Source organism: Phyllostomus discolor, chromosome 3 (assembly GCF_004126475.2).
Source record: "Phyllostomus discolor isolate MPI-MPIP mPhyDis1 chromosome 3, mPhyDis1.pri.v3, whole genome shotgun sequence".
Lineage (NCBI taxonomy): Eukaryota > Metazoa > Chordata > Mammalia > Chiroptera > Phyllostomidae > Phyllostomus > Phyllostomus discolor.
The window spans coordinates 83131033-83137587 of record NC_040905.2 but is presented as its reverse complement, the minus strand read 5'-3'; the positions used below and the strand labels follow the sequence as shown (position 1 = coordinate 83137587).

General features: G+C 37.2%; 1 non-coding gene across 1 annotated transcript; it reads left to right on the top strand.

The window, feature by feature from the left end:
- The first annotated feature begins 886 nt into the window (after positions 1-886).
- On the top strand, positions 887-993 carry LOC114513774. The gene has a single exon (XR_003685870.1). It is a non-coding gene; the product is annotated as a U6 spliceosomal RNA (small nuclear RNA).
- Positions 994-6555: the final 5562 nt, after the last annotated feature.

The window sequence follows — 6555 nt, the reverse complement described above, 5'->3', positions numbered from 1 at the left end:
AAAAGGTAAGCCCACAGAGAAAATATTTATTGTCTCATATAAATCTTGTATCTGGAATGTATAGCAAACTCCTACACCTCAGTAAGAGTATAAAAAACTAAACATTGGGTAAACATTGGGCAAAAGATTGAAATATATTTCACAAATGTATAGCACATGAAAGAAAAGCTCAAATCATTAAGGAACTACAGATTAAACAACAATAAGATACCACTTCATACCCAGTGGTTGGCAAGGATATGGAACAATGGGAATGCTATAAGGTGGCTGATATAAATGTAAAATAATACAAGTTCTTATAAAAATATTTGTAAGTTTTTCATAAAATTACACATGTACCTCTTTTAAATGTACAATTATTCCTCTAAGTATTTACCAAAAAAAAATAAAAAATACATCCATGGAAAAATTTGTAGATAATGCGCAACCACCTCAATCTGGAAAACAAACAAATAAAGGTATGTTCATAGCATGAAATACTACTTATTAAGAAAAACAAATAAACTGCTTATTGAGTGACAGCATGAATGAATCTCATAGACATGCTGGGCAAAAGAAGAGACACAAATGGTTATCTGCTGTTTGAAGTTAAAGAGTAGACAAAACTAATTCACCTGATCAAAAGAAAAAAACATCAGAACTGTGGTTTCCTGGGGAAGGGGTGGTAGAGAGGGTTCATGGGAACTTCATGGAAAGATGGAATTATTCTATGTCCTGATTATGGTGGCATTTACAAAAGCATACACACTTGTTAAAATGTCACACCATACACTTGAAAGTTGTGCATCTTATTTTATATAAATTATATCCCAAGAAAATTGACTTATTTTTTCAAAAGATCTTCCTACCTCAAAGTAACATAACAGGCATCTAAAAAGTAAAAAATGTGCTTGCTTTGACAGCACATGTACTAAAATTGGAATGGTACAGAGAAGATTAGCATGGCCCCTGTGAGAGGATGACATGCAAATTGGTGAAGCGTTCTATATTTTTCTGAACATGTAAAGAGTAAAAAATGTTGCCCTGACCAGACAGCCTGGTTGATTCGAGTGTCCTCTGCACACCAAACATTGTGGATTCAATACCTGCTGATCGGGGCATGTGTGGGAGGCAATTGATTCTATGTTTCTCTCTGTCTCTCTCTCCATTCCTCTCTTTCCAAAATCGATAAACATATCTTCAGGTGAGGATTAAAAAGATAAAGTAGAAAATTCCCCCTTTTCCATTATTATGCAATAGAAAATGCCATTCTGCATACTTGTCTATCACAAATAGTCCTTGTTGACTTATAAATTCTAATGTTCAAGTAACAAGCAGTAACAGCAGTTACCTTGTCCTTTAGTGCCTAATATAAGCTCCATTCTCTGCCATATGCTTACAAACATTTCATTCTCACAACCCTGCAAGATAGGTCTTATTATCTTCATTGTTGCTTGAGAAATTTAAGTCTCAGAATAACTGAGTAATTTGTCCAAGAACACCCAGATAGTGTATAGTAGCAGTTACCCAAGGACTGACTCCACTACCCACGTTCTTTCTACTACTTGTCACCGTCCAGTTAATTCATATTTCACACTTATCCCAAAGCCATTTACCCATGGGCACTAAGTGAATAGACATTGCCAGTCTATTCACTTAATTGGCCTGGCAACAATCTCCTTGTCATGTTACCTTTAATGAGTCACTTGTTTAATAATTATTCTAATAATTAAAACAAAGAAAGAAAATCAAAGAAACAAATACTTTCTTTCTCATTCACATGGCAAGAGTTTAATATGGTGTTTATAACAGGATAGACCCGGGTTCATGATCTAACTTTGCCAATTTTTAAGTAAGCATATTGCTTAATCTTTCTAAGCTTCTATTTCTTATCCATAAAATGAAAATATTAATAAGCACCTCATAGGGTTGTTGTGAGGACAAACTGAGGTAATAATCTAAGCACTTTGCATCATGCCAGGAGCACAGTAAATGACAAGAAATACAAATGCTTGTTATTAATGACAGGACAGGTATTGTCCTGTTGGGAGGCTGATTAATTGCTTATTTTTCTTATTATTGCATATTTCCTTATTATTTCCTTCTTCTACTAGGGATCCAATTCACAAGTTTAAAAAGGCCCTGTGTATTCAACTCAATTACTTGGATTCTTTAGCCAAAAATCATTCTGAGGTTGTATACATTCATTTTCACTTGATATTTATTTAATATTTGCACTCAAAGACATTATTTAATATTTTCCATATGCCATTGTAATACAGGCCCTTGTATTACTTGCAAAAACGTACATAGGCCATTGAGAGTAAACTGTAAAAGATGTGATTGACACTCCTTCTTGTTCTTGACATCTTGTTCTTATGACACTCGTTCTTGTTCTTGTAAGGAGCCCAGAATAACAGTCACCCTGCCCAGTGCCATTGTGTGGCTCATAGGAGACACAAACCCCATAGACTATGAGCTTCAGCTTTTTCCTTTTTATCTTCCACCCTCTAAAGAGACCCATGAAATAGTTGAAATGTAAGAAAATAGTTAGGAGCCAAAAAAACCCACAATGTTTATAACAGTGTACTAATTATATCTAATTGGACCTGTTTTAAAAGACTCCTAGCTTTAAAATCCATTATATAAAATTATTTGATTCTTTGTTTAGGGTGTTGTACACTGAGAGGTAGTAAGATGATAAAATGAGTAGTATTCTAATAATAACACAAAGAGAAAGTATGAATCTCAAAACTGACCTTAAATGCAATTAGGGAACAAACAGGTTTTCTTCTTCACAGCCCCATCAAAATCTTCCTTCCACTTTGTCTCTATTTCAAACATACATAACATCATCAAATGTTCTGAAAATCACCATTTCTATAGGGAAGGAAAAAAACTGCACATAATCTGCATTAGTATGGTAGTAACTTGGTTTTTTGCTCCTCCTGGGCCCCCAAAGAAAGCAGTGAACCTTGGGTGAAGTTAAAGCAGAAGGATGACTCCAGGAGACTGCAATTATTGCATGTGACAGGCAGATAAGAAAGACACCTTAGTTAAGCAAAAATGTCCTTCTCACTTCTATCCTACCATGTCAGAGGATCGTGCCCAGGTTATATTGAATTAAATAGCTTTTAGCATTCTAGGATAGTGAAGCCAAATCCAGGAAGAGTTGAGGAGTAGCAAATAGGCTAGGATGTAGGCCCAGAGCATACTGTATTCTGTCAATTAAAAACAGAAATGACCTAGTACACCCCATAACATGAAGAACAGTTGCCTCATTGTCATTGGGTAGTCTGTCAGGCCCAATCACATCACTTGGACTTCACTTGTAGGCAGTTCTGCCAACTGGCTGATCCCTTATTTTTGTGGTCAATATAACCAAGTTAGTTTGAACACCAATTCACTGAATTTCAAAGACCCATTCTTCTATCATAACTTTACCTCTTCTCATTTTTACCATTTTGTTATAGTTACTAACATTATTTACTTAATCACATATGAATATGCATTAAAGACACCAGAATGAAATACTTTTCCATTCTCTAGCTTATGTTCCACTTTTCCATTCCCTAGGTGGCTCAAGGGGATAGGTAACCAAACAAGATATATTTAAAATTCATTATTTCTGGAATTCTCCTACCCAGTCTGTTTACAGATTTTTTTTTTCAGTTCAGTCCTGACACACAGACAAGTGTGTACCAACTGTCTACTTTTTATATTTGGGTGAGCACCTGGAAGTGGGATGTGGCAGAAGACAAGAATGAGGAGAAGGGAACACAAGCACACTATTAACTTCAAGACGAACTTACTCCTCTCCTTCATTTTACTCCAAGTAAAAAGATGTCTGGTTCTTTATTTCACTGTTACCATCTCTGAATTACCTTTGAAAAATGTGCCCATGTCCTCATGCACCCCTCAATGCACCCCCCTTGTGGTGGATGTCGTAACTCTCTCTTTTTCTCAATCTCCCCCTTACAGACCCCTAAATTTGCACTTACTTTACTTTACTCTCGGTGATGTCATCGAACTACATGGCATTGAAGCACATATGAGCATTTGTCTATATCAAAGAACATGATTTGTGTGAGCTTCCCGAGCCCCAAACAAAAGAATTTATGTTCAACCCAGAGTCCTTTGACTATGGCATTTGTGTTCTGGGACTGGTCATTTGGTAACACTGCTATATGGTTTGGGCTTTCTGTGTAACACTAATGTCCGTTTATATGAATTATCCTCCTAATATAAATACAGTTAACTATCAGAAACATAGCCCTATGACAACTTTCCCTTTTTTGGTCAATGGGCAAGACATTGCAGTTTATGTCCTTAACAGCAATAGCCTAGAATCTATATATGTAAAAAAAGTAACTACCAAAGCTAAAGATTTCTTGACATAGCTGCAGTTATTCTTATTACTGTTTCAGTGCTGAGTAGAAGCAATTGTGGTTTCTCCAATAGTGTGAATAATAGTTTTGTCACTGAACAGAGAGTACAATGTGTGTCTAGACTGTCTCCCATAGGGCTCACAAACACTTTCAATTGTCCCCAATGTGGTAGCCACATGTTTGTTTTCCGCTGGCTGAGTCTTAAGCCAGAAATTAGAGACAGTGGAAGAGAGAAAATGAACTGAGTGTCTCTTTAGAATGTGTCACAAATGGCAATGTGTTCCCCCCAAAGTAGTGTGTTTAAAAGAAAATAAATATTGCACAATATCACTGTTCTCATTAGTTATTTATACTCTGATAAGACATTTTTCTGTCTGTCGGGCAAATTAAAAAAATTGGTGAAGCTCATTCAGCTCTAAATTGTGCAAATGAGTGAATCCATGGACATTCATTGAGTACTCCCATGTGCCAGTCACCACTGTGGTTACTACACTTCAGAGCATAAATGTGTTTCAAAAGTATTTTAAAATAAATAAATGTGCATTAAATTTCACTGATGGGAAATAAGTAAAAGGGGAAAATGACTGTCTGTAAACTCTAGCTCACACATAAAATACATCCAATGTTTTAAAGTCCAACCGAAGTAGTTACTCAATTAAATATCAGTAATCATAATGAAACAGTATAGTGAATGAATTGAAAGTAGTTGGAATGACTTGGACATTCACAAAAATCAGAGATTTTAAAGCTAGGAAAACTACTTTAGAAAAGATTTGGATTAATTCTTGATTCCTACAGATAACTAAGAGCCAGGGAAAGTATCTCAGCTTTCCAAAGATACACAGCTTTTTTGTGCAAGCACCAGGATTGGAAACAAGGCTATTTTATCTGAGATCCAGCATAAACTTTCTTCTCTCCCATTAGGAGCTGCTGTGGTCGGCTACTCTGACAATGTGACCTCCACAGCAGAGGTCTTCCCTCAGAAACATGTGGTCAAACACCAGCAGTTACAGGCTTCTCTCTTCTGGGGAATACACTGTTGATGGGTGCATGCAGAACCTTTTTCAGCTGAGAGATAATTATACTCTACCCCTTCCTGCCTCTCCTATAATTTGGTCTATCCATTCAAATTATATACACCTGCTTCTTTTCACTCTATCTTCTCTTTGTGGGTTTGAAGAAATTGAGTAGTTTAATTTTAACCATGGCATCAAGTCTGTAAAATGACAGCTGGAGATGTCTCTGACCTTCACAGAAAGGAATGACACAGTTGACCTGCAATCAGTGGAATTTGCACTTGAATTTTTATCTCCATCTTATAAGCAATAGATTTGCCAATCCATTGGCAAGCTTCCACTGATACCTCTTTGCGATCAAAGACACTATGTGGTCATGGGCAGAGCAAATCTAATTTGACACAAAAAGAGCCAAACCCATCAGCTTGGACTAAAAATTGTGTGATCTGATTAGGTGAGAGGGGCAGCCACAGCTCCCTCAGTGTGAGTCAGGGATCTTTAGTTGGCAAACGCCAGAAATTGACTCTGACCATGTTATGCCACAAAGGAACACATTGGAAAAATTGAAGGCAAAGCTTAGGAACCAGGTGTTGGGAAGATACTGTGGTAACTCAGCTCAAGGGGAATCTGTGTAGCAAGAGCCCACAGACACTTTCTTCAGTAGTGTAAAGAGTGGACTTCAACATTTTTGACTCTCGATGTCCTTCTGTTCAAGATTCAGATCCTAGGGAGACAGTTTGATGAGCCAGACTTGGATCTCATGACCACTACCGGAAGTGGGGGAAGTCCCACGAATGCTCAGTCAGTCCCACAATTCAGCGGGGTAGGGGAAGTTTCCCAAAGGAAAACACAGGCGTTCTGACAAGAAAAAGTGGAAAATGGATGGTGAGCAGTCCGATCAGCAGATGTCCACGACCCCACCAAAATGTGGTCATTAAACGTGGAAAGTCGGAGACTGGCAGAGATAGCTAACTATTGAAGTGCACTTAGACAACAGCTCAACGATAACACCAAAATAAAAAAAGGTTATTAAAATCTGGTTTTGAGTTGCAGTTTTAAATCAGTCTTTTTAGCAGCAATTTTTCTTTGAAGTGTTTCCAGCACAGCAGAAACCCTGCGTGGTATGTGAATAACTGGACCATTAAGCATCTCTTTCCAGTCAGCATTACCCA